The 19,318-nt window shown below is 43.5% G+C and overlaps 1 protein-coding gene across 1 annotated transcript in view; it reads right to left on the reverse strand.

The window, feature by feature from the left end:
- Positions 1–19,318, reverse strand: part of LOC8033651 (microtubule-associated protein futsch) — a 102,491-nt gene that overhangs the window by 63,454 nt on the left and 19,719 nt on the right. The window lies entirely within an intron of this gene.

Genomic DNA, 19,318 nt, shown 5'->3' on the forward strand with positions numbered 1-19,318 from the left:
CCGAAATGGTCGTCATTCGGCTGTTCTTTTTTTATGGTGAAAGAAAACGCCGGTTAGACAAAAGACGGTCGTAAAGGAACGCATCTTTCTAGCGGTTATCACCAGGGAGAAAAGATTACCGAGTTTTTGGGCTGTGGACGAGGGTGATATTTGCACGCGCTGATTCGGTTTTGAACTGCTTGTACGTTTGTAGCGGGATACGCGAGTCTTTCGGTGATGTTGCTGACCATGCCGGACGGTGGCCACTCGCGAAGATAAAGCCGTGTCTAGCCTTCTCACGTCATGCATCGGGCTCTCGTAGACCGCGTATCGCAACCTCTGTATGCAGTAAACCGACCGGGATATCATTAAAGCCGTCTTGATGTTTGGAAGCAGTGCAACTTTCGTGGGCAAAACAGGTACAGCGTAGAAAAACTAACCCCGTCGCTTGTTTATTTTTTCTTTTTAGAACGAGTACGGACGATAAAAACAAAATATTTTTGCCGAGAGTTTTTTTTTTTTTTTTTGTATAGCGCAGGTTTTGAAAAAAATGTTTTTGCTTCTAAGATCACTTTCACATCCTGCGATGATGTTCAACAACAATGTTTTCTTCTGTGTCTCCCTTCCACGCTTTTAACATCTAACTAATGCCGTTTTTTAAAATATATTTAGAGTGCATTTTAAGGCATGTTTCGCCAATCTGTCAAGCATGCCTCAAAATTCACTCCTTTGAACTTTAGTGGGCTAAAGTTCAAAGGAGTGAGTTTTGAGGCATGCTTGACAGATTGGCGAAACATGCCTTAAAATGGTCAGTATGGTGTTCCTCGCCAGACACACCATACTGACCATCAATTCAATTATCGGTCACTCCTTGCAAGTATGCCTAAAATATATTACGATGAACCATAGCTTGTTACCTCAATAAAACCTAGCTAATTGCTGGCTTTCTTGCATTCGTCATACAGTTTACACCCTACCGTCACCGTATATGTGTTCCAAAAGTAGGAAACGCTACACTCTCGGCTAATTTTGCTCTCATTTTTGAACAGAGAGATACATACAACAATTCCTATTAAGAAAAGAACGGAGAAACAAACGTAAAAAATACAATTTATTTAACCTTTATTTAGGAAATTACCCTTTATTTAAAAAAAAAGAGGTCAAATTCATGGAAACAGATCCACACTTTTTTTTTCGGATTTTAAAAGAAATTATTCATACGAAGCTCCGTCGGTTTCCATATGAGCCTTAAAATGAAATAACTCCGAAGCGTGGATTTATTTATAAATTTTCAAGCGTTTGGTGTCTTAGAGCAATAAAAGAAAAGCCGATTGGACGTATCAGCATCGAACATGATAAGATAAATTTGCAGAAACGTCCTAGAAACCTATTTTTACGAACCGCACGTGAAAAAAAGAACGCAGACAATCCAAGACCCTTGGGGAAATTCCAGGATTTCTTGGAATTCCACGATTCAGACAGGAATGTTTTGCGGGTGTCTTCTTCCTACTTTTCGTGTCCCGATCTGTTACGCCACCCTCCTTTCTCATGTGCGCCACGTGTGATGTTCGCGCGATGCGATATATTTCTGAACCGGTGCATTCTAAAACAGGCATACTTTAATCCACTCGGAAGGAGGCCTCGCAAATATACCCCGGAGCAGCGGATCTGGAACGCCTGTGCGTCGCGCAAACCTTCTCCGACAGAAAAAAGAAACGGCGAGGTTTAATTGCGTCGGAGAGAATGCGAAAGGGCTTTCGCAAGACGACGACGCTGAATAATAGAGGCCAGCTAAGCTCACCACGACCGTAGGAACACGAACCGTTTCGAATTCCTCTACGACGGCGGGGAATATACTCCAAGCGATCCTAGCGGCGTAATGCCGCGCAAAGCATCTTGGGAACACATTGCCCACTGAGTTTCGGTTTCGATTTGGGTAACCTCACTTCACATCATCGTCGGGACCAAATAAAGTGCTTGATTTTTTTTACCAATATGCGACTTTACTTAAAATGTATAGTAATTGTAGGTATTGCGTACCGATACGGATAGAATGCTGAGGCACGTTTTTTTTTTGGCTAATTGTATTGGAGTTTGTGCACAGGTAAACACAAAGCGACGATGACACATGAAAGAACGGGTGTGCTGGGTCGGTCATCCTGTTCCATAGGCTCCTTAGTGGCCTAGGCTTCTTAAATTGTCCGCGAGTCGGGGGGGTCATGCGGCAATCTCTGCAGGTCGTTCTCCTCGCAAAGCCAGGCCCTTACGGCGGCTGGAGGATCGTGCTTCAACGGGGGCTCTTACGAAGATGAACGGTTGCAATGCAGGCGAGCCCTAACTTTATTTTCATGCAGTGCTCAGATGCACTAGTTCGTCAACGGAGCGATCGAAACCGAAACCATGTCACTCATCCCCATGGCCAACCAGGTCCTATAACGCAACGCGCTCAATGTTGCGTGCCGTGTTTTGTTTTAATTTTTTTATGTGGTTGATTATATTTTGTTTATGTACGAATAATCGACCGAAAACCCCAAGAACGTTGTGAAAGGATGTGCTACGCGTACAAGCAAAACGACCTGCTTTTCCTGCACGTTCTCGAAACACCCCCCTAAAAGGGTATAGACCGACACGCGGAGCGGCTCTGTTTACCAACACGGCCGGAAGGCCGCGCATGCGCGGTAGCTATGTGGGCAAAAGCAGCCCGGCTCTCCGTGTTTTCGCCATTGCGCTCTATGGCGTGCGCTCGTTGTTGACGTTGTAGGGACGCTTGTATCTTTATTTGTGCGTCGTATTTCCTCACAACGTATGTCCTATGCTATGCCCGACTATTTGAGCTCGTTGCCCGAGCCTGAACGGTAGCGGTATCGAACCAAACTGTGCGTGGACGGCGTTGACTACGAGGATCCGTACGCCGTATAAACAAGACCTGCTGGAGTTCCGACGTAAAGTTGCTGTCACCGACGTCGATGGCTCACGTCGTCGTTTATTTAGTTTTTTCGCCAAGCCAGTTCACGGCCGACACGGTGCAGGCGTCTCTCGAGGTCTACGATTACTTCGACTTGGTTTCCGCACTGCCGGCGGGATCAGCAGACTCTGGGTCCGCGGAAGTGTGTGTATTCATTAATTAATTAAATACACATAGCGTCTTCAAGTCAAGGTATGATATTTTCCCTGCCCTCATGACCACAAGGCATGACAAGCAGTAACGCTTTGTCCCCTCTGCAGTCTTGGCGGTAACAGGTTACAAGTAAGGGCGTTGTTGGTAACGCGTTACTTTTTTCGGTAACGTAGTAACCCACTCGATACGTTTTCGACACAGTAAGGGGTAACGTACTTATGTTACTATTTCAAGTAACGTATTTACGTTACTCGTTACTACTTCATAAGTATTAAATAAATTACACATCAATTTTTTACGTGTTTTAGGCGTCAAGCCATGGTTTTCTGTGCGTTTTTTCTCGTAACTATTTAGGTGAAACCGTAAAAAGAGATAAAGTAATTATGTTCAGTTTCTGCATGAACATAATGTTTCTTGACATACGAGCTTATACATACCTGTATCGTCAAAACCGTAAAATGTGTTAAATCATACTTTAAAAAAGTAACGCAGAATCAGGAGTAACGTGCGTTACCTTTTATCGGTAGCGGTAACGAGTTCCTTTTATTTTTAGGTAACGTAGTTCAGTAACGCGTACCTTTTATTTACAAGTAACGAGTAACGTATTTCGTTACTTTTTTTCGGTAACGCCTACAACACTGCCGTTCTGACGCCGTTCCCCTTCTGCTGGGTAGCAGGGGCGTAACGAGCCTCCGACGAGCGCTTGGCCGGTGCTTTGTGCTCGAACACCATGGGAACAAAATCCGGGTGGTCTCGATCAAACAACGGTTTCCCTGCACATAAGCAAGCCTCGGGACGGAGATTGAAATGGAAGCCGCACTTGCCTTCAAGAAAGTGTTGGCCGCACTCCGGCGCGATCGCAGCGCCGCCGCAGCTCCGTGACGTCAAGCCCGCGTGTCGTTCTATATACTCTAAAAAACCTGGAGTGTCTACTTTCCTGCAAGACACTCGTGGGAGCCAATCGCTGCAATCTGCGGGTTGGGGGGGGGGGGGGGGGGGGGGCTTTGCGAATCGCATGGCTGAAAACATGTTAGGATCTGAAAATAAAAATCCTCAACGTGCCACAATGCAAACAGTTTCTTTAGGCCTAATGTACAAACATATTCATCCAGTTTGAACAGAATTTCTATAAAATAAAAGAGTGTATAGAGGCTATAAATATTCATAGGAAACGTATCCACTATTCTATTCACTGTTAATAGCTTTTTTGCCTCTTTTTTTTTTCCCTTCTCTAGAACTTAGTCTACATAGATTGGATAAAAGTATATACTCAAAAAAAGATAATAAATTCGGGATGAGGACGATTCGTCGCATGCGCACTCGTCACAGGACGATTCGTCACATAGGAACATTCGTCAAAGGATGACTCGTCATGCGGGCAACTTTTCACATCGATCGGGCAGGGGACGATAGTAAACTGTAAATTTCAACAACTGCCCACATTCCCTGATGAGGAGTTTCACGACTTCCCACTGTCACATAAAGTAATGGTAAAAAATACTGATCTTACAATACTCCTCCACTTTTACTTTCATTATGTTACGAGTCTTCAGCAGGTTGATCTCAGTTGCTGGCTTGAACGAGCAATAATCCGACTGGCAGCCAAATCAGTTTTTACTTTTGCCCTGCATAAACCCATTCGAGAAAACCAATACGTATCGGAATTCTTTCTGCTCAATGTGTACGAGTACCCCTCGTGCAGCATCATGGCTCTACCTCTCTCTGTTGCGATCACCTCCATTATTTTGAATGTAGTCCGAGTTCAGAAATAGTCGCTCTTCTATGGCCTCCGCATTCACCGTTCGGGACGGACCCAGAAGCTAAAACGTCTGTTACAAATTCTTTGACCTTGGGAAGCGAAAGACACGCTAAGATAAGAGGTGACCCACTTTGTCAGGCCGAAACAACATTCAATGTTCGGGACCGAACCAGAAGCTAACACGTCTGTTACGAATTCTTCGCCTTTCAGAAGCCAAAGACATACTAAGATATGAGGTGAGCCACTTTGTCAGCCCGAACCACATTGAACAATACATTGTTTGGGGGACGAACTATTGTGGGACCGGTTGGCTGCTTTACGAGTCATCCTATGACGAATGTTCCAGTGTGACGAATCGTCCTGTGACCAATCGTCCTGTGACGAGTGTGCATGTGACGAATGGACCGTATCCCAATAAATTCTAACAACGTTTCTCTCCCATTTTTATACGGAGCGCAAGTTCGTGTGCTTGATTGGCTCCGAGTGGCTTCGAGCTCTGATTGGCTCCGATTGGAAGGAAGAAAGGCAGCTAGCACTCTGGTCCACCCACTATCTTTCCAACCGGAGTTAGAGCTCAGCGTTCGGACGTCACCGAAACCCCTGCGCAAGAAGCCGACAGACTTGCGCTCCGCAAAGATAAATGCTCAATTTTTCGCGAAAAAGGTTTTTTTTTTATGAAATTTGAGTTAGGAGCGGATTTCTATTGCTTTTTGGCCCGTGAATTCAGTTATCCCACTTTCTTGAGCAGGAGTAAACGTAAACCACATTTATTTTGAAAAATACGTGAAGCGATTGCCGCCGGGCATGCGGCGATCCTCTCTGCCGCCTGTCATCTGTCCGGAGCGTAGTGACGTCATTGACAGCACCCCGCAGCCAGCTTAGTGGCGAGCACGGTGGAAAAAACATTTAGGTGATGACTCTCTGTCCGACGCGGCGACCACATTAGGTTCGGCGCACCGAGCGCTTCACTCGCACGGGGATAGATGGTGCCCAAGTATGGGGTCCCTCCCAAACCGACCGCTCCGGTTGTTTCTCCCTGCGGTGGTCGCGCATTCCCTTCCTCACTGCTTCTTATAGAACCTCACCGCCGCCACGCCGCCACCAAGTCGCCAGATTCTGTAAATCTGTGTTATCTTCCTTCTTCTTCTTCTTTGGGTTAAGGTTCACCTTCGTGCACGATGGTGCACGACGGTGCATGATGGTGTGATCCACACAATACCAAAGCAAAACACGAGGCCAGCCACTGGCCGCACACCACCACCACACCACCACACCGCGAAAATGGCGAGCACGCTACGCCGCCGACACCGTGGCCGCCGAGGAGGGACCTCATACCTCAGCGCCCTCCCTCGGCGGCGCGGAACTAACTACTCCTGGTTCTAGGCTAGCTCCGAACACGATCTGGCCGCTCGCTCCCCGCTGGAAGAGCGGCCAGAGTCATCACCTAAATCTGTTTCCTTCACCGTGGTGGCGAGCAAGGTTCATTTGGCCCCTGACCCCGATGATGACGTCACTTTTGCTAGTTTTCTCTACGATCTCGCGCTTTCTTACCTTCGGCGCACTGCAAAGGGTGGATCTACGTCGAAATTTTAATTGTATATTACGATGTTTCTACTGATAAGATAGAAATAAAATTTAAGACACAAGTTTTAACGTGTCTACATTACAACTTTTACTGTTTGTTCGAATTCAAGGACCTCTTCAGCTTCCCTTTAAGTTGCACTGTAGGATATGGATGTTCCTGCCACATTCCGGCCACAGGAAATATGCGAGTCCATTACAACTTCTTACGAATAGTTTAACACACGTCTTAGCAGTGCCTGAAGCATGCTGGGACTTGTATTATCAGCTCGTATCACTGCACCCTTTACAGTCACGAAATAGTTAACTGGAGAAAATTCTGACAACAGAAAGAATAAAACAAAGTCGGGACAAGGGATGACGAACATTTCGTTCTTTTCTCTTTTTCTGTATGTTCGTAAATGCATTTGAGCTAGCATCGAGTTGCTTTTTTGTCTGTGTGTTCTATCGCATTCGTGCTATGGATATATATTCGATTCATATAAACGTGTGCCCAAATAAAGTTATACTCCGATTTTTTTGTGTGTGCATTAGCCTACTTTTTTGCGCTCGAGTTAAGTGTTGTTGTGACCTGCATCCGAATTTTTACGCGAATAATTTGGATTGAGCTAGGCTTTGTTCAACGTGGCCGTTGATAAAACAGTTTAACCAACGAAAAACAATAATCACTGACAGATTTAGCTGAAAACCTTACTGCCGAATTTACTAACTTGCGCGAATAAAATTAGCCGTTATCGGTAGCTTCGGCGATAACCTTTCAGTTCTAACATAAAAAAAAAAAAAACACACGACGATCGCTTACTTTATTTAGAGATGGGGTCACACTGCTTATACATCAAACAAAAGGCAGTCTGCAAACAGATTCGAATGCAAGTCACCACGAGATCCGTGCTTTGAATGCAGCATGGCAACGAATGCAAAGGGAAACTTGGTACGCGGCATTCGAACCACGAAACTCGCGGTCACTGATATCTGCAAAACTGTCTTTTGTATGATGTATAAGCAGTGTGACCACGGCTTAAGCGTAAACTTTCTGCATAAAAAAATATTAGTGGAGTTTTTTTCTGGCAAACTTAGACAAGCAAAACTTAATAAAAACTGCACTGCTATGTAAAAAAGGAAAATAAATCAAAGAAGTTAGAAATCAGATAAAATAAAAAAATAGGAGAGCGAACTTAGGAACGAATTTATTGCGCTCCTTAAGATGTTTAGCATACGCAAATAACGTCCAATTGTTACATAATTGATGCGATATTTCCTTAACGCACGCCACTGGGGTGATTCACGAACGCATTTTTGGGCCTCAGCCGCTCAAACGGAATGCAGAATAGTGCTCGGATCAATATGGGAAATCGTCGGTATGCTGCGTGAGCATTTTGTTTTTGTTTTTTAAGAAAGAAGATCATTTATATGTATGTTTAACTGCATCTGGCCTCATGCGCAACGAGAAAAAGCGCGCTGCATCGAAGTTAACGGTCCAGATTTTACGGCTCCTTGCGCTAGCACTCGGAATGACACCATTGCAATGAAAAGAGGACGAGTTGTTCTCGCTGCGTGAATAAGTTAAAATACGCCATAGAGACGGTCAGTCGTATTCGAACTTACAAGCAAAATTATAAACTAAAAAAACAAAACAAAAAAACATTACTATGCGGTATTGCATCCAGTCTTCAGTTTATCCCTCCCTTCGAAGACAAGGCGAATTTCACCAACACGTTATAGTTCGGATATGCATGTTGGTACAAAAGGGTACAATGTGAAGCTTTCTGCGTTAAATACTGCTCCTGATACATTTTTTACGAAGACTGAAATGCTGTACCCCCCCCCCCCCCCTTTTCCCTTAAAGGAGCTGTGCAACGATATTTAATTGGAATGTTTTTCTCTCTACACGAGCTTACTGGCACACCTGGGACTCAAGGATACTCACACGCAACGCCACTGGCAAAGAAACTCTTTTGTTGCGGTGTAATTTCAAGGACAAAAGCCATCATTTTCATTCAATCTCTCCTTTGCAAAGTTTGATGACGTAACTCGGGGATCGCAGTACACCCAAGTGACGATATTTGAATGCGGTTCATAGATTGGACCCGAGCATTGCGTGGGCACTCGACTTGGGCTCGTGACAATTGCTAGCTCGAGAAGCATTCGGGTTGTGACTCGTGTCCAATCGCTGCAACGACGACAACAGCCGAGCCATAACAATGTCTGGAACTCAGCGCGTGTCCTGCGCTTTGCCAACCCCAGCGCGTGGCTATGATCAACACTGGCGGCATATAATCGGCTCCAGATCACGTGGCCGCTTGTTCTGGCTGCGAGTTGAGGGGGTGAACGCTGGTCGTTTCTCTTAAATTTTTTTCTGGGACTTCTATTGCGTGGGGTGAAAAACGAACGCGTGTTTCAAAGATCATTAACGTTAGGGATCCGTTTTAAGCGGTATTTGTGCACAGTACAAAAAGTGTTGCATCGCTCCTTTAAACTCCCATGTTGTTGGCAATCATTTTGTGAACAAATAAGGGCAAGTATGAAAAAGTTAATATGCAAGGTCACTCGGTCACGTCACGGGCGAAGCGATGCCCTGATCTATTTTGTTGACATAATTTTTACCATGTCACCAAAAACTAAAAAAAAGAAAAAAATCTTACTAAAAAAAAGCTGGTGCATGCAATTTTTTCTTCACTTACATGAAAAAAAAGTTGATTTTAAGGAATTTAGAGGGGACGGTCATCCCCTTCCCCTTAAATTCGCCCATGTGTTCTCCTGGGATCTTTCGCAACGAAACCTGAATTAAGCGCGCACGGGATACGTTTCATGCCTGTTGCCCCGACCGACAATATGCACTATGATTCATTTATGATCATTGGCGTACACAGTACCTGAAAGTGCAGCATGCAAGTACGGTATGCCGATGTAAATGCCCGACCTGTGTGCCAGTGTTTTTTTCTCAAACCATTAGTCATATTGGAGCAGTGACGTATAAGCTTTCGGTAGATGGCCACAATTGGTTTTCGGTCCTAGACAAACTGGTCACATTACGATCATTTTAATCAATCTGCGTCATTCATAATTTGGATTACCTTTTCTTAGAAGCGTATTTAAAAGTGTGGGTTTTGTAAGTAAATAATGTCTGGGAATAAAGAAAAAAAAAAGACTATTTAACGCAGTGGGGAAATGTAGAGCTCGCAATCATGTGGTGCGGGTTCGATTCCCATTGGGACGCGCTTAGAATTTCTTCCTTTCATCTTAATTTACCACTCTTTTGTACAGACTGTCCTGTGAAGTACGTGTTTCACAACTTGCAACGCTCCACGGGGTGTTTCGTCACACTTTCTTCAAGAATCCCAGCCCTTAAACGCATTTTGTGTAAAAATTGTTGTAGTCATCAATGGCGGAACATATTTGTTTGTAAGAATTTAACGAGTAAAAATAAAAGAAAGTGTTTACGAAAGAACCTTTCAACAAATAATATTTTTAATATATATCTTTTCAGAACTCTATTTCCATTTACTCGCTCGGTCTGAAAGATTACCTTGTTCTTAGGAATTACGAGAGCAAATCTCTGCTAAGTGCGCTAGTTCACAAATCGGGGTTAATGATGTCTGCGTCACATATGCTGCCGAGAAAAAATTTTGAAGGCAATTTTGTGATGAAGAAGAAAAAAATCTACCCGAGGCCAATTGCAAGGCCATGGAGCACGATTCACCGATAAAACTTCAAAATGTGCTCGTCCATAACGAGATAAAAAAAAAGAGAAATGGAGAAAGAGAGGGCTTTTAAATTGACTGCGCTTCAGCAAAAAATAAAAATAAAAACTGTACTTAAAAAAAAAAAAAACAAAAAAAAAACGAACAAGACAAAGATGTCCCGGTGTATGGGTCGCGCAGGCCCCTCAGCAGTCGACTATCGTGTGCTCTGTAGTACGAGGAGCACTGCGAGACCTGAATATGCAAACTAGGTTGATCTGCCGGCTCACCAATCTCATTAAAGGGGTAGTGGAACCAGTCGAAACATTATAACAGCCAAGCGTGACATGACTCTGCGCTTTTTTTTCTTTTTCAATTTTTACTTCTCCGGCGTTACTCGCTGCTTTTCGTTCTTTTCCGTGCGTGCTCTCACGAAGCAACTGCACTCAAGGCTTTGTAGTGAGCTTGTTAAAAGGTTAGCGCTGCCTACATCTGTTGGCAGTTTCAGTAAGGTTATTTGTTTCGTAAAAAAAACATTTGACATAAGTTATTTACGTGAGCCCCACTGTTTTCGCCTTGCGCAGCCACTCTGGCGCACTCATCGCGTTTCTGGGGGCCCAGAAAGTGGGTCAGCTTGAGGCAGTTTTTCTGCGTCCACTCCGCACATGATTTTAAGGTCCGTGCCTTGAACATTGGTTTTCATGCCTGTGAACGCTTTCATAATCTTTTCTTTTTTTGCGCAGAATAAGACCGTATGTGTAGCACGGTATTATTAATTAGATGGTGCGGCGGCAAAGCTTTAAAAGGGAGACTGAAGAGGAGACAAACGAGGCTCTGCTAGCGATATGTCTTTCTTATTTTGTAATTTTTTTAGATATGGTTGGTGAAGAAATAAGGCTAACGATAGCATGAGAGACAAGAGGCAGCAAGCGGCAAAACGACATGGACGCCGTAAGGACTACTCACTTCGTGTGTTCTTTGTGTAATTTGCCCAAGTCTCGGGTTTCCCGGAGTTTACATGGTTTGCAGCATGCCTTTTCAAACACGAGACCGCGCGGGAGACTCGCGCACCCTTTGATTGGCTCTTGTTTATCGGAGGGTTGACGACATCTGTGCAACGTGAGACCTTTTGTGACTTAAAATGGCATACGGAACCTGCGGAGTAATAAAATTAGCAGCGACTTTTATCTGCAAGGTCCCACGATGCCTAAACTTCAGTATTTCAGGAGCGATTGTTTAAATGTCTTTAGAAGGCAGGGGTATCTGTTGCCGAGTGGGTTAGCGCACCTCAGCTCGGAGCACGCGTAGCGAAAGCTCGCGCTGCAGAACCAGGAATCCTACCCCTGCCCCTTTTGATCTGGATTAGCATCGTACTGCGTGCGGTTGTGTATCACTCCTGCGTGGTGCTGCACGTTCAAGACCCCAAGCCAGCAGTGTTACCGCAGTGAATAAATTTATCATCTACAGCTAACACTCCCAGACGCCCACTAGGGCAAGGCAGACTAACTTCCAGCTCTATAAACATACCTAGAACGCAATTATTATTATTATAATACATTAGAGAGTCGTTTCGGGCAGTGAAAAATAACGTTTTTCTTTTCAAATTAGTTTTACGGCTAAATTTAGCAGGGAAACTAAACTGGTGTATAAGTCACGTGACGTGGACTCACGTGACTTCAATTTTCTAGCTAAATTTAGTGTGGAGACTGCATTGATGCTTCGCTCACGTGACGTATATTTCAGCGTTTAATTTAGGGGGAAAATACAGGGACGGACGGACGGACCGACGAATTATGGGGAGGGGGGGGGGGGGGGTTTCGTTGAAAAGACTCACGTTTTAAACGATATATTTTTCTCGTTGCCGCCTTCGATAGCACGCCAGAGCGCGTGACCTTCGACAAAACGCGGCGCTATCTTCAGGCTGATAAAATAGCGTAGTGGATAATGGGGGAGGGGCTGCGAGGGTGCGCACATCGGAGTAGGCGCACTTTACTAGGGAAAGTACGAGAGTACTCTCCCTAGTAAAGTGCTAGAGAGTACGTCGAAAAAGAAGACAACGAAGAACCGCGGAGAGACGTGTGACGCCGGCAGCGGTATACCGTCTTCGCATCCGCCAGTCGTCGAGTAAACCACTCCACCAGGGAAGGATTCGGCGCGGCCGTCGTTGCGTCCAATACAAATGAGAGGAGTGTCCTGTATTCCCCTAGTAAACTATTTACGTACACTCTCGCAGCCCCCTCTCCACTCCAGAGTTTTATCAGCCTCGGGGTGTCGCCCACCATGAATCGAAGGCCACGCGGTCGGGCTTCCCCGCTCATCCCGTTTGCGATAGGACATCTAATGCGGAAGAAAGCGCATACTGCAGGAAGCATCAAGGGACAATCCAGGTAGCAATCGAAGGCGTTCGGATCGACCCGCTCCGTGCAACCACGAACCGGGGAAACACTGCGGACACGTGCGAAGAGAGGACATTTGCTTGCGTAATCTTCCGACATTAAGGACGGCAATCCGAGACCACCCCGGAATGGAATAAAGGAAGCCCGTGGAGAAAGAGAAACGAAACTTTATCCGTGGAGGCATCTGGACACGAAGAACGCGTGAAGGAAAAGCTATCTTCCCGAATGTGGAAATGCCCTGCGTTGTTGCTTGGTTCTATGAGGAGCACCTTACTTGCACAACCCGGTCATTACTGTGGCGCTCGTTTCTAGTTATTTCGCAACATGCAGACAAATTATGATGCGCGCTGGGGGGAGTTTCTGGAGGTGCATGTACTCTCGAGCGAGTAAATTGTTAACTTTGAAAGAATCGTCGACGGGATGCTGGGATATGGATTTCGGTCGTAATAAATGATTGTGCATCTGTGCTGGTGGCGATGTTCACAAACTGAAGCGCGTATATCTTTTTAGTAATTTTTCGCCCTTTATCTCATAAGGGTTTCAAGTCTCAATCGCTGCGGCTGCCACGTTGGACCTACTAGATTTGGTCTATCCTTAAGACGAGAAAGTTCGAAGTGGGGCAGCGCTATTTAATTATTATTATTATTATTATTATTATTATTATTATTATTATTATTATTATTATTATTATTATTATTATTATTACATTGGTTTATAACTTATTTTTAACCAATGTTCTCGGAAAGTCGCTCTAACATCGCACAAACCTGGTCTCTTGTAAATGGGCTTCGAGGCTATCAATGCCAGCGCTCTCTTGATGGCGTGATAGTAAAAACATTCGGAGAAAATACTCCGAACGTTACGGAAAACTTCAATCGCTTTTTTGCCACTTCATCTTAGCGTCATCTGAGCGGTCCGTGGGTGTGCCTGCTGGTAAGTTGACCTTAAATGAGACAAACGAAGTGTCAGATTTTTTTTTTTTTTTTTTTTTATGGCAGGGGCGAGGAAGCTTTGCGATCAGCTTTATTCAGTATGAAGTGATCTATAGGTCACCTGGTGCTGACGGTGTCTGAGGCTACGTTTACATGGATGCGACTGCAGCGCATCGGATCCAGTTAACGAATCGAATCGGTCCATGTAAACAAGTCGGATCGGATCGGATCGGATCCGATCCGATCCGCTGGGACGGGGTGGTTTGAGATGGTCAATCCGAATCGAGACTCTGCATGTATACGCTAGCGGATCGGATCGAGTGCTCGAGCGAGGGATTACGGGAGCTTTGCTTCGCCTGCCGCTAGGCAAACCGGTCACCTCGAAAACAATCTGAAGGTCACGAGGTTTGCGTTGTGATCCTTCGACACGAGGTGCCGCTGCTGGCCGATCCGAATCCATGTAAACTTAGTGGTTGAAGTGGATCCGATTCTCTAACTGGATCTGATGCGCTGCTGTCGCATCCATGTAAACGTAGCCTGAGTCAGTTTTCTTCGAAGGAACTTTAATTCCTTAAAACACGTGATTTTATTTAGGAGGAGCGCTTTTATTAGGTCGGCGATCGGTTCCGGAGGAGCTGAAAACTGCTGTTGTTCGGCCGGTTTTTAAAGGTGGCAAACCGGCAAGGATAAAAGATTATCGGCCCATATCCGTATAACATGTTTTGGGCACCTTTTAGAAAAGCACTTTTTCTTTCTTCAAAATGACCAGTTTTTTTTTTGTACAATTACCCAATGTTATTTGATTTATAATATGTGTGTGTTTTTTTTTTGTTTTTTTTCCGGGATGATGTCGCCGCTAATTTGCACTCTGCGTTTCGTAATAAAGTGGTTTCTTGTGCCCTTCTTCTTTAGACGTTTCCAAGGCGTTTGAAACGGTGAATCATTCTATTTTGTTGAGAAAACTGTTTAAGTACGGCTTCCGGGGGCCTTTATTTTAATTGGTGTCGGATCTTTTATCTTGGCGATCACGGCGAGTCCGAGTGGGTCTACAAACGAGCGCCCCCTCGTTGTTATCTCCGAGCGGGTGTCCTTCAGGGTTCCATGTTGTCGCATTTCTTTTTTTAATATTTATGTCAGTGACATTGTTTCCGGCCATTTCGAATGTTCATGTTACCTATACGCCGATGGTACTTTATTGATTTCTCGGCATATAAATTTTGGCACTAAACATTTTGGAATCAAGTGCTAGTAAGGCTATTTATTGACTGGTCATTTCAAGGTTAATCCGGCGAAAACTGATCGGATATGTTCTCGAAGCCCATTAAAACAAAGAATTCTAAACGAGCCTTTTTTTTTTTTTTTTTTTTTTTGCGTGGAGAGGATTGTGCACGTTGTAACTCTGTTTCATACAGTCGGCTTACAGCACTGAGTAGATGGGTGTCTTTTTTCGAATTGGACTTGTCATGAACCGAGCAGTTGGGTTACCTATGCCGCGTCTTGCGAAATGTAGCGTGTTTGTTGTACGGGCTGACGGTATTCGCACGCATTTCGGGGCTGTGGCAATATAAAGTGGATAGTGGTATGAAATGTATTGTAAAAAAAGATTGCATACAAATCTGTTTTTTTTTTATAGTACAAATGTTTCTTGTAATCTGGAAATGCCCTGATTTTTATTCATTACTCCAACAAACAGTGACACTCGGTTATTTTTGGTATGGTAACTATATGCTTTCACATCAGCCAACTCGCATTTTCAGGCAGGCCGACCGTTTTAAAACGCTGCCATATTTCACTAGGTACGGGAAGAGAACGCGGGCTGATTACGTATCCGATATTTTCTATTGTCTTCCGGACTTAGTTTCTCCTCTTGATTCCACGACGGATGTAAAAAATGACTTCGCTTATCGACGTCGGAGTCAGTGTAGTTTTCAATATCTTCTTTTGTTTTTGTATGTGTTCTCTTTTTGCTTTGAATCTTGGTTTGAGTGACTTTCTATAATATATATATTTATTTAATATAATTATGAGTAGTTCCTAATTTCTAGTTCCGCATATCTGTGTTCGTGTGTGTGTGTGTGTGTGGGGGGGGGGGTAATGTACGAGTGTGGGAGTGTGTGCTTGTTTACCGAAGCGCTTCGAGGTTGTTACATCGCTTCGGCGACTTTCCGGGTCCCCGTCCCACAAGCCTTTGTTGGCTTTGACAGACCCGGTAACACCTGTATTATGAGTGGCCAATAAATCATTATTATTATTATTATTATTATTATTATTATTACATTTATTGACAATTTACGTTAAAATCTGGCTGTGAAAACATAAGTTTACAGCAAATCGTTCGGGTGGAAACTGACTTTTTACATGCCTTTTTTTCTTGTCGACGATAATCTTATCGACGAGAAAAAAAAGCATGTAAAACGCCAGTCTACTCCCCAATAGCTTGGTTTAAACCTATGATTTTTTCGTATTCTTACTAAACTCTTTTAAACGATCTCTAAAAAAATATTCATGAACGCAAAAAAAAAAAAAACCTGTAAAACGAGGAAAATACACATTTGTAGTTCATTGGTGATAGAGAGAATCCGAAAGCAACCTATCGTTTTCTGATTGCTCATTGTTATAAATAAACTTGTTAAAGCTATAAACTTTAGTTTGCGTGCACCTACAATCACGATAACTATGTTTTTTATATATAATAACTTTTCTAATTATTCTACTCCAATTAAAAGGTAAAGCAAAACTTTGATATTGTAGACCTTGGGGTCAGCGAAGTCAGCGTGCACGAAATTTAGTTTAAATGTTCGTACGTAAAATCATTCATGAATATGATTTTTGTTTTGTGTTTGATATTTATAGGCGTTTTTAAACTTCACTTTGGAAAGTCATAAGGAAAAAAAAAAGCTAATTCATAAAAGACACAAAATGAATTTTTTTTTCATGCATGTCAAAAAACATTGTTTTATATTTTATGTTGCAAAATACGTAGATTTTTACAACACAATAAAATATAATGACCCCCAAGACTGGTCTGGAGTCAGCAAAACTGGCTGTTTCAGAAAAAAAAAAAAAAAGTTGCTAGAAGTGAAAAATTACTACATCGACAGGCAACACGTCTTCTTTTTCTTAAAAACACGCGCGATCTTAATTCCTAAAGGGGGTCACCGAAAATAAATTATTTCGAGCAACACAGAAAGCAAATGAAAGCGTGACGCTCACGCAGCAACAAGTGTGATTGTTTGCAACATCACGCGTGCGTTATATGATCGGAGTTATGCTCGATTACGTGATGGCTTGTGTGGTTTCCCAGATGCGTTGTGACACACACATGCAAACCTCGGGTTTAACGAAATGATAAAGAGAAGTTTAAGTTTAATTAGGACCCGCGACGTCACAAAAATTACGAGAGCAACGCCTAGTCATTCAGAAACCAGTTGCGCGCGCCGCAGTCCCTTAGTATACCCCGGGAATCCTTCTCTTGTTCTGTTCCTGCTCCTTAGTGTCGCCGAGCAAATGCGTCCGATTACGAAGCGCACTGTCCGGGGTTGGATTCCCATCGCGAGGCTTGAAAAAAACTCGCTCACTATGGAAAAAGTAAGAATAATTATTACCTAAGTTCGCCTCTAGATGCGTTGTATGCTTGTGTACTGCCTGTTATGAGTCGTGTATGCTTCATGACGCCGTAGCCTGTCTGTAACGGCTTTTTTGTGAAGCTTGAGCGTAACTCTTTTCAAGTGAAATCCAATTCTTAAATAGATTCTGTCTTAAAAACTTATTTTCGTATTGCGCTTGAGTCACCTCACGCACCGAATCCATAATAACGTTAAAAAACAACAACAAAAAAACCTAAGCTAAAAAAAAGAAAAAAAAAGTTGTTTCTAGTCATTGAAAGCTAGCGTCTATGCGGCTTTCGCCGTCGTGCGTGCGTATTTGTGGCTGCGGCTCAGGAAGGCATTAGGACAAGTCGCATACGGAAAGGATACTGCACTGTGTCTTGCGCCATTGACGCTGCGGACTTCCGAAAAAGTTTTAATCGGTCTAAGAACGCACAAAGGGGGCAAAGAGCCTGTGAGGTTTGGACATTAAGGCAGGAGAACTTTATTAAAAGAGCTTAAGGGTTTCGGAAACTAAGACAGGATAATTTTATCAAAAGTCGTAGTCGAAATAGTTCCCTCCCCTCGCCCCCCAAAAAAGCCTTGTACTTGCAATGAAAATTCTGTATGCGTGCGTGTGACGATGTACGTGTGTATTTGTATGTGTGTTTGTAAAAGAGAGAGAGAAAATTTTCATTTTATTTCCTTGTGGAAAGTTTCATCAAATATAATACCTACTTTCTACACGAGTCTAGTTCTTATCGTACGAACAAACATCTCGATGTGGGTTGCTTATCTGTGCCTAGTCAAAGCTTGTTTGCTCTTTAGAAAACAGATCAATATTACCATACGATTCTCACTAAACAGTGATAATCATTATTTTCTTGCTTGGCGGTGATTGACAGCCGTCGCCATTCAGAAAAGTGCACAGTAACTACACTGTCACAGAATAACCCAAGTATAGCGTACGCATTAGGAGAATAAACGCAGTGAGCAAGGAGGAACAAAGACGAATATTTACAGCTTGTACACACATCATCTGTGTGTACACACTATTTGTAATCCCTATTTCTGTAGAGTTTTAATTTTCTTAATAAATACACAAACATGTTCGTCCACCACCACCTTTTAAGGTTTTTTTATGCTTTTAGTATGTTGAGAAACCCGTTTCAGAGGGTAGTTATTTTGTCTTTGAATGCGATGCAGCTGATTTTGTAATTTATCTTTCTGGGCGCCTCCTGCTATCTTATCGGGCGCCTTCTGCAAAAATAAGTTCAAGTAAGATTTACGTGTGGGCTTCCAAGGAAAGCATACACATGTAACTGTCTTTAGCGCAGAAAGCGATAATAATATTCTTCGTGTTTTTAATTACTTAAGAGAAACATCATGCACCTGTAACGGCTCCCATCTACACGCATAGCCATTGAAAACTTAACCAGGATTAGGATATACCATTATCACTGGCAGCAAAAAGAAAAAAAAAAGCAACGCGTGCCTTTTAAACGAAAATAAAAAAAAGCATCAAAACAAAACACAAAATGGACGCCCTGCAGCTTCATCAAAGGCTATCTCTGATATTTTAGGAAAATGTATGCAAACTCCTTTTGCCTTGGCCCGCGTGTCCTTCTTGGTTATGAGGCTAGCCGGCCAACCGGAAAGTAACCACGGTGATAACAAGAACACGTCGTTGCAAATATGTGTGGCCTATTAATGGGGACTCTGGAAGCCCCTATTTCTCTCGCCGTAATTAGAAACCGGGGCTGCTTAGAGAGTGCCGCTGCCTTCTCTCTTAAAAATGCCTAGGCGACTTCTTACCCACAAAACACTCGGAGAGCCAATCTTTGCGATCTAGGAAATCAGCTCAGCGAATGATGAGGTTGAACATCTGTTTAGACCTCAAAATTAAGTCTGCGCTGTGGCATTACGCAATGCAAAACGTCATGCTTGAATTGCATAATGCCACAGCGCAGACTTCATTTTGAGGTCTAAACGGATGTTCCGCCTCATCATTCGCTGAGCTGATTTCCTAGATCGCAAAGATTGGCTCTCCGAGTGTTTTGTGGGTAAGTAGAAGCTCAGGCATTTTTTAGAGTGTTGAGCCTTTACCGTAAAATGGTGGACTACGCGTCAGAAGCTTTGAGCAGAGAGTTCTGTGTAGTCCCAGTTGCGTTGCATATAAAAGAATGCGTTTTTTTTTCAGACTTTTTGTCGATTCAGGCTTGTCTTGATCACTAAGAAAAAAAATCAATTGAAAGAAATATGACCATGAGGCGGTACTTGCTTGGG

The sequence above is a fragment of the Ixodes scapularis genome, unplaced genomic scaffold, assembly GCF_016920785.2.
Source record: "Ixodes scapularis isolate PalLabHiFi unplaced genomic scaffold, ASM1692078v2 PGA_scaffold1__304_contigs__length_218370807, whole genome shotgun sequence".
Taxonomy (NCBI): Eukaryota; Metazoa; Arthropoda; class Arachnida; order Ixodida; family Ixodidae; genus Ixodes; species Ixodes scapularis.